Genomic DNA, 9,627 nt, shown 5'->3' on the forward strand with positions numbered 1-9,627 from the left:
AATACACAAAATGGTAGTCCAAGTGTCCAACCCCATCCCAAATTTCTGTTCACCCCTTTGATGGTTGGAACCTCTAATTTATCTCAATTTCTAATTATTGTAACCTCCAATAAAGAAACACACACACACATTTGATCATATATGCAGGTACATATGTAAGCTGTACTTTTGGTTATGAATTATTTATATCCATTTGACTGTGTGTGAGTTTGGATTTTAGGCTCTTTTTTTTTTTTGGGTACAAATGACGTTGGATTTTGGGCCTTGGATTTAAATTTATGTGGGTTTTGATAAATGCAGTATGAAATTTAAATTTTATTCAAATTCTTACAAATACAAAATGAAGACCCAAACTCCAAAATTGCTGCCATTTGCTGCCAAGTGATATAACTTGATTTGAAAGCCCAGAGATTTGATTGCTAACCTCAACAATCAGACCAAATTGCTGCCATTTGTAAGTGGTTTATAACGCTGTCTTACTTGAAGATTGTTCTTAAGAAATTGAAAGTGAAGTTTGTGGTTTGCATGATTAGATTGAGAATTGTTGGCAATTGTGTTAAGGGCTTTTGGTGATACATAGTTGCAGTGTATATAAGTATAAATCCAGCAATATGGTGTCAAATTATTGGACAAAGGAATGCCATTTATCATACCATAGTCACAATTTCAAGCTTTTCCGCACCTTTCTCAATTGTGGAGGAAATGTTTGCAAAATCATCATTGATGGATGATGCCCTATGAACATGGCTTCTACAAATGGAGTCACTCGAATCCAGCATCATCCAGAACCTCATCCAGAGTCTTATGAGATGTCTTGGGTTGGTCTACTATATGTTTGTGAAAAATGTTTGGTTCCCTATCAAAATGGGTGAATGTTCTAATAATGTTTGGTGTGATATCAAACCTATGAACATTGGCCATATACTCCTTGGTTAGATGATTTGGGTATATGACTCATGGACATGAGAACGCATGTCTTCCACTATAATGGTAAGAAGGTCATCTTGAAGCCCACGCTACCAACCAACTAACCAACCAAGGCAAATAATCTATTAGAGTTACTCAACTTGAAGACATTGGAAGGAAGAAAATGCATGTATTTGAAGACATTCAAAGTCTTTCAAACATTCCTATTGTTGAGTTTGTCATTCTGATGTGTTTATTGATGTCAACCCTCAATTCAAGTCTATGATGCTGCCAAAGGATTGTGGTTTCTTGTATCGCTCTAGCACTGACTTTCAAAGAATCCAAGTTTGTTTCTTAATTCTGATCCTCCAACATTTCAAAATTTGAGGCTGGATTTTTTTTTTTCTAATTGGGGGAAAGTTGATGTAGGACAAAAAGCAAGACCTTGGGAAGGTCCTTGTTGCGAAGTAATTAAGAAGAGTAGGGTCAAGGAATTGTTAGGTTTAGTTAGTAATTTATTATATGTTTTTAGTTAGCAGAGTATTATGTGTATTTGGGGGCTTATTTGTAGTATTTGTGTATTCTAAGGGTATGTTTGTAATGCAATGTAGTTTTAGGGGTTTATTTGAAATTTTCCATGTGAAGAGGCTTTCTTATAAATAGCGTGTGAAAGCTATTTGTAAGCAATTGTTGAATTTGAATTGAAGTGAACGTGAGTTTCTTTCTGTATCTCCTCTCTTCCTCGTTATTTTCAGTTTCTTCTAAATTCTCCCGGGCTGCAGATCCTTGATGCTGCCCCTACATCACATGGTTAGTGCAAAATGATTGGGCTGGCTTTATTGTATTTGTAGTATTTGGAAAACCATATTAGTGGTAGTGTGAGATGATGTATAATATAAAAGCATAAATGTTCGATTACAATTAGGTCACTGATCTACTTGAACAAATATATCAAGCCTACTTGTGGTAATGCTGTAGCTGTGTGAAAACTATAGAAGTATGTACCTTTTGATGTCCATGCACTATAGTGCAAGTCCAAAGCAAATCTTCCACAAATTGCATGTGGATCATGTTGATTGTGTGCTGAACAGTATTTTTTTATTTTGTTTAGAGGAACATCAATGTTAGGTGAGTTGGACGGTATGATTTGATTAACATTTCAGAATGCTGGCCTGCATTTTTAGGCATGGAATGCTGGGTTATTGGCCCATTAATAGTATAGAAGGTCTTAATGAGGAGAGAATAGATCTTTTCCAAAGTTAGTAGTATTTTTTTGTTTTGAATAGCTTACTCGTGTTCGCATCAAGATTTAAGATTCACTCTTATCTTCGTTTGACTTTGTTAATCTATAATTTACATCTAAACCCCAATATGTAATTTCAGCAACCAAGGATACCATAGAATATTACTTCCTTCTTTCAAGTTAGGCTTGGGTTTACTGTGAGTTCAAAATTATTTAGTCGTAACCTACCCTAGGTTCATGATAGTTAATTGATATTATATTTTATACCTGTTGTTAATAGAGCATTGAGCTCACTGGATGCTTCCCTATATTATATATGTGGTCTGTCAGCTCCTTATGGCAGTTTTTGCTTTATTTTATTTTTGTTTTAGATTTTCTCATCCTTTTACTTGAAGAGCTGTCTGATTTTTTTTTTTTTTTCCAAATCCATGCTTATAGAGACTCCAAAGATGAGATGGTAAGCTGTCTATGCATTATAATGCATGGTATTATGTGCTTAGATATTTTATATAAAATTTTTGAACTTCCTACATTGTCCTTGGAATATTTTAGTGGTCTGCTTTCTGAAATTGTTTGATAAATTAGTATCTTCCAATCTTTTGATGACCTGAGTATGTTTAAGGAAGTAGCATGGTCTGATCTTAAATTTGCCTAGAGTTCTGTTCGTGACTTTTCTGTTTTAGTTTTGAAATCGAACACATTCAGACAAGGTGAAGCTGTCCAAGTGGACTCTCCAGAACCAGCCCTGCCCAGATTTTCCATCTCACCAAACAGGGTCAAACCACAATCACCATACAAAACTAGCCATGCCCACTAAATTCACCTGACGGTTATTACTACCTTTGATGGGAAATGCACACATTCTCAAACAAAATTGTTGTGGTACTATTTTTCCTGATAATATATATTACTTATATTATATTTTCGAAAAATTCTATATTTTTAAGTTGTCCTGCAGCATATATTCCTATGCATATAACATGCAACATAGCCAACAAAGCAATTCTACTAAGGACTGGTCTGATTTTAGTATTTGCGCTGTCTGTGTTTCGATTTGGGTTAGGCTCAGGAGGGAGCAGGCCGCCTTGTCTCTGGTGTTTGTTCCTTCTGCAATTCTATGCGAAATTAAGGTTAGATTCATCTCTTACATTTTTTCCTTCTTTAACCTCAGCTCTTTTTTTTTCTTTTTTTCAGTTTTAATTATTTTTGGTCCATTTTTGGCATGACTTAGGGCCATTTGAATGCAGATTTCTGTATTGGGATTACATTACATGGGTCCGTGTTAATGGATGGTTTAAGGATATCTGCTTTTTATGGTGTTGACGATATAAGTTAAAGTTCTAATTTACTTTGGTTGTTTTCTTTCCACATTTACAAAATCAAGGTTCTTTAGCTGCTGTTTTTATCCCCTCTGGTTAGTTTATTTTTTGTCAAATGTTCTCTCTGATAGTAAAAAAGGATCCATTAATGAAAAGAATAATTACAGAGAATGGAGGATAAGAAATCCTCTTGATGAAAAAACAGAAAACTAACAAAGAAACACAAATACATTAAAGCTGCCTTCATTCTCTTTGGACATCAGACAGCAATATAACCCTAAAAATTCCCAATAGAATGTGCCCAGAAAAAGAGGCGAAAAAATTTACACTTGAATTCGATTCAGCTATAAGTTTATAAAACTTGAGCTTGACTTAATTATAAATTAATAGTAAATACATATATATATATATAATGTATATTATATTACATATAAAAATAATAAAATTAAAAAGTTCGAATAGGCTCCAAACTCGACTAGTGTACTCTTACTGAATTTGAACTAGAACCATTAAAAATATTCTAATAGCTCAAACTTTAGTATAGAGTCAAATTGAGTTAGGGGATGAGTTGAGTTTGAGTAGCTCGCGATAAGTTTGACTTAGTTATATTCGTAAGTAGAGTACACAAATTCAATGAGTTTGTCTATAATCCATCACTACATCACTTCCTCCCATTCCCAAGTTCTAACTCTGCTAGGAGACATTTGAATGGGCCTAGTGGCTTTTTAACTACTCATTTGCTCCAAACTGCATGGATAGTGAGGTTTTCTGGAATCAATCTGCTCTATCTGATTGGCATGTTGTGCTGTGTGCATCCCCCATGGTACATGGGAGTCTTAGATTTTCTTGTGCTTGAATGGGCTCAATAACTGGGCCAACCAACTTCATTGCATTGGAATTAACTAGGCTGGGCTGGGCTGGGCTGGGCTGGACTGGGCTTCCATTGTGGGCCAACCTAGTTTTCAATCCCATTCTGATTTGCCCGTTGTCATGAGATTGATTTAGGTTATGTTCAAAAGGAGTGGGACTAGTCAAGCAAAAGAATGAATTATTGCATATCTTATTTTTCACATAAACTACTGATTAGGTTGCATGCAAAACTATTTTGTATTTTTTTTTTGTGTTTCTTTTCTCTTTTATATTTTCATGTTACCATGTTCCATGCTATTATATTGTTTTTTTTTTGAAGTTTAAAAATATATAAAATAAACGGCACAAAACTTAGAAATGACCAATCAGAAATTATTAATAATATTTAGACTCGATGAAATGTTATGGACTTATATACTTGGAATTCATATCTAACAATATATTGATTTCAAATGTTATGTGAAAAAATTGTTCTTTATATTTGTAAGTATTCTCATATTGCTGGGGCTATAAAAGTGGTGTAGTTGGTAGAAATAAAGAAATGATACTAGTGGTGGTTGTGATGGTGAGTTAGGGGAGAGTGACCTTTTTTCAGCACAACTTTTGTAAAGACAGTTGAACTATTTTTTTTCTGTTTTATTCTTGGTCTCATTTAAAACATGCTTTGAAACACATGAAAGCAAATAGCCAAATACAAATAGCAGCAAATTTTTTTCATCTGCCACTCTGTTTAAAATAATTAGGGTTTGCTTGGTTACGTGGGAAAAGAAAAGGAAAGAAAAATAAGGAGAAGATTTATTTATTATATATATATATATATATATATCAAATACTATAAAAAATGAAAGTTTGTTTTACATCTTTTTGAAATTTGGAAAATATGAGGGAAAGGAAAAAATAAATGAATCCATTTTTTCATGTTTTGTTATCAAAGTAATTAAAAAAGAAAATAAAAATATATTGAATCAATGAACTAAATTTTGGTTTTACACACCATTTATGTTTAATTTTCTAATTTTTAATCATATTAGAATAAGTTTTTTATTTTTAGTAGTATTTGATATAAAGAGAAAAATACAATGGAAAACGAGTTTCATTCTCATTTTCCTTTTCTTTCTTTTTCCTACAAAAATTCTTGATCTAGATAAACCCTTTAGTACGACCTAAAATAATAATAAAAAAACGTTAATGATGTGCAAAATTAAATTTTTGTTTATATATATATATATATTTTCTCATTTTCCTTTATATCCAAACACGTAAATTAGAATTCCTTTCTATTTTTCTTTCCTTTCTTTAATATTTTCTAAGTTTCGTTATACTTATTTTATTAAGATAATAGTAAATTGAAATTTTTTTTTTTGAAATAACTACTTATTTAAGTGCAAATCAAATATTATTTGTTGACATATGTACTTATAAAAAGTATTTTTTTTAATAAAATGCTTATTTTTAGTTTGTTCTTGACGAGCACTAAGGTTATCCCCTCTTATTATTATTATTATTATTATTATTATTCAATCGATCCTGGGACTTAAAACTTCTTATTATCATTGTTGTTATTGTATTTTTACTATTTGCTATTGTTAATGTCATGAAGTAATGTTATTATAAATCTAATATGATATTAATTTTCATTCATAATTTGTCATGCATAGAATTTCCATTTTTTCTCAATATTTTTGATAGTTTTTATCACAAATTTCGGGTTATTGAGTTTGTAAGTGAAAAATTTTAAATAGAGGGTGATCAAAGGTTTAAAGACCAGTAAAAAAATAATATGTATTTTGTATCGAAACATATAGTTATGTGTGGACAAATTTACGTATAGAAATTTCATAAGCACGAATATTTCCTGAATCACATAACTTGCTAAATTACTCTATATGTTTATTTCATGTAAAATTTTTTATATGACATATGTGTGCACATAATTCAAATTTTGATTCACTATATTTTTGTTTAACAATTTGATTTTCCTCCTCCTCCCAACCCTAAGATAACAATTATTACACCATAATTCTTCCCTATTGCTTTCTTCCTCCCTTCTCCTTGCTCCACAACTTCAACATGTGGACAATGTTTCAACTTCATTTTCCTTACCCGCATGAATTTTCTCGGGAATCGAAATGGGTAGGGCTGGAAAATTATTTTCACGAGAGAAAATGCTGCCACGTGCTGCAAGCTTTGTTTGATGGGGGCTTGCTGGGTCATTCTATTGGCCCCACTTTGGAAATTTGCCCACCACCTTCACCTTGAGGAATTTGATTTTAAATCATCACTTTGATTTGGGATTTGATGGGCCTCCGGGGAAATCTCGGGAATTCTTTTTCTCGTCAGACTCACCCCAATTTTCTGTTCCATTCTAACTTTTTCCCACAAGACAAACACATCCACATTTCCGCGAAATTTCATATAACGGAAGGACTGTTAGGCCACCTTGTGCTCCGTAAACTTGCTGGTTGGCCCCAAAAGGCAACTCCATACCATTGCAATTTACGAGAGATGACCTTTGGCAAAGGAAATGATTAATTAATTTTGGTGTTAATCTTCAATTCTGATTTTTAAACAATTATTTACATTCATGAATGATGCTAGTCTACACCATATATTCTTAAATTACTTTTGTAAGTTTATTATGTAAATATGATATGTTGTACAAGAATTGAAAGAGGTACTAAGTAAGTTCTGGATGTTTTCTTTTTTGCTTTTGCTAATTTTTATTTTTGAGTGATATTTGTGTTGTGAAATTATGTCCTAAGATTATGCGCGCATATACACAATAAATACGAAAAATGAGAGAAAATCAAAAAAGAGAAGAACACGAATTTACGTGATCCAAAGAGTCTCTGTGCAATTTTCACTATCAAATGAAAAACTGCTTTAGGGTTCCAACCTTCGGCAACAATGGGTATATATAACCCCATATGAAGATCTCAAAATACACTCACATTTTATATAGTTACATTGCACCCTGACTCGATCATAATATGCTGTACCAATTTGTAACTACCTTCAACTGTATACCCTTTGAATATGAGTCACAATTCAACCGTTCGTCTATTGAAACATATCATAATTTTATGATATTTTATAGGTGATCCCTATCTTCTGAATGTTCCGAATTTTTATTTATTAACAAATGTCAATTTCTTTATTTCCATATTCCAAGAACTCTAAAAATGATCTAAAAATGAAAAAATAAAAATAAAAGTAAAAACCTTTAACTTTGATTGAGGAATAGGATTGTTCGCATTAAGGCTTTATTATTTTTATTTTCAATTGCACTATTGCACTAATGACGACTCAGACTTGGATTAAAGATATCACATTTCTCCTTTCATATATTTTCTCAGTTTACTTAGATTAGAACTTTCTACCTTTAACATGAAAATTTTGAACTTTAATCGCGCCCGAGTGTACTGTATATTTCTCTTTCATCTAATAAATGGGGCCCACCCACCTCCCTATTACCCAACTCACCTAAATATTAGTTAAGGATTCCACTTTAGAAAGAAACCCCATCAAGTAATAGGAAGGAAAGTACTGCAAAATGGCTTTAACTTGAAGGGTTTGAGGATAGGTGAATAATATACACTTTCAAATGGAACCTAGACTTGAACCCTATCTGCCACCTGCATCCTCAACTCCGACCAGCGGCAGAGCTACGATGAACCATTCTAGTCTTCAGAGGATTGGCTTTTGTGAGTGCAGCTAGTTTCCTCTTGAGTTTTGGTAAGAAAGTAAAGGTCTGAAGGGTTGTAACCGTCTTAAGTGTCTTAGAATATATTGGACGCAACTCAAAAAATACTAGAAAAAAGAAAGGAAGTATATCAAGAATTTCATATTTTCATATTTGGTTATCAAGAAAAATCAGGAAAAAAATGAAAAAAAATATACTAGATCTATGAACAAAGTTTTAATTTCACACATCATTAATATTTAGTTTTTCTTAATTATTAGTCATATTAAAATAAATTTTTTATTTTTAATAATATTTAATGAAAATAATATTAAAAAAAATATTTATTTTAATTTATTTTTTCAAATAAAATCTTTAATTCAAAAGAACTCTTTAAAAAAGTAAATAAATAATCACCCTATTTGTTCAGGACAACTATAGGGCACTTGCACCAAACTCCTCTTTAATTTGTCGTGGAATGGCTTGGGAAATCTGGCCTACTATATATATATATATATATATATAGAGAGAGAGAGAGAGAGAGATATGATGGGCAGCTGGCCAAGCTAGACAAACGTATGCTTGGCCCTATGCCAGGGCAGCCCTGTGCGTGTATGTATTTTGGACTTCCGGGGATATGGTGTGGAGCCACTTATATCTGTGCCCAATGCCCAACTGTCCCCTTTTCTTTGTTAAGGGCAGCTGTCCTCTTTAATAATTTGCCCCAATATGGCCTCCCTCACTCAGTTGTTAACTGAAAGATACATGGTAGGCATATATATATATATATATATATATATATATATATATATATATATATATGTGTCTCTTATGTATTTATGTAAATGGTGTGTAAAGATACTATATGGTTTGCTGTGAGACATGTCCATTCTTATATGATAGACTTTATTTCTTAATTATATCTTAATCCAAAGCAAAGTCGAACTTCTTCCCCCCTGATACTGTATCCTTGTGCTTTTGAGGCTTTCTTTGAACTCACAAAAATGACAAGAATTCAATATATAACTTCTCACTTCATTGGTTAAGATATGAAATAATATCCTTGTGGTTACCTTTCCTATTTGATAATTTGCCTCAGCATGGCTTCTCCTACTCAAAAGCTTTAAATTGAAAAAGATGTATGATGTATGTGTGTGTATTGTATGATTTGTCATGAGACATGTCTTCTCATATAATAGAGTTACTTTTTTAAGCATACTTGAATTGTGAACAAGGTCTTCTTCCCCTTCAACATGTAAATTTTCTATGCAGTCAATTAGTCACCTCACGAACAGATCCAGATGCCATTATATACGTACATATGTACCCACACACACACACACACATATTATAGATCAGATGCCGGAATTCATCTCATTATTTGGCGAAGGTAAGAATTAAGGAGAGAGTGATTTAGTCAAATCTCAAAAAGATTCAAATACCATTACATATATACCAAGGTATGTGTATGTACACTAATACATACAGATACATATCTATCATATATGTTAGAACCAGTCTCATTGTTAACAAAAATAAAAAATTAAAGAAAGAACTTGCTATTCAATTAATTAGTCAGACTCCAAAGAGACCCAAACATCATTATA

This window comes from Malania oleifera, chromosome 4 (genome assembly GCF_029873635.1).
Source record: "Malania oleifera isolate guangnan ecotype guangnan chromosome 4, ASM2987363v1, whole genome shotgun sequence".
Classification (NCBI taxonomy): Eukaryota; Viridiplantae; Streptophyta; class Magnoliopsida; order Santalales; family Ximeniaceae; genus Malania; species Malania oleifera.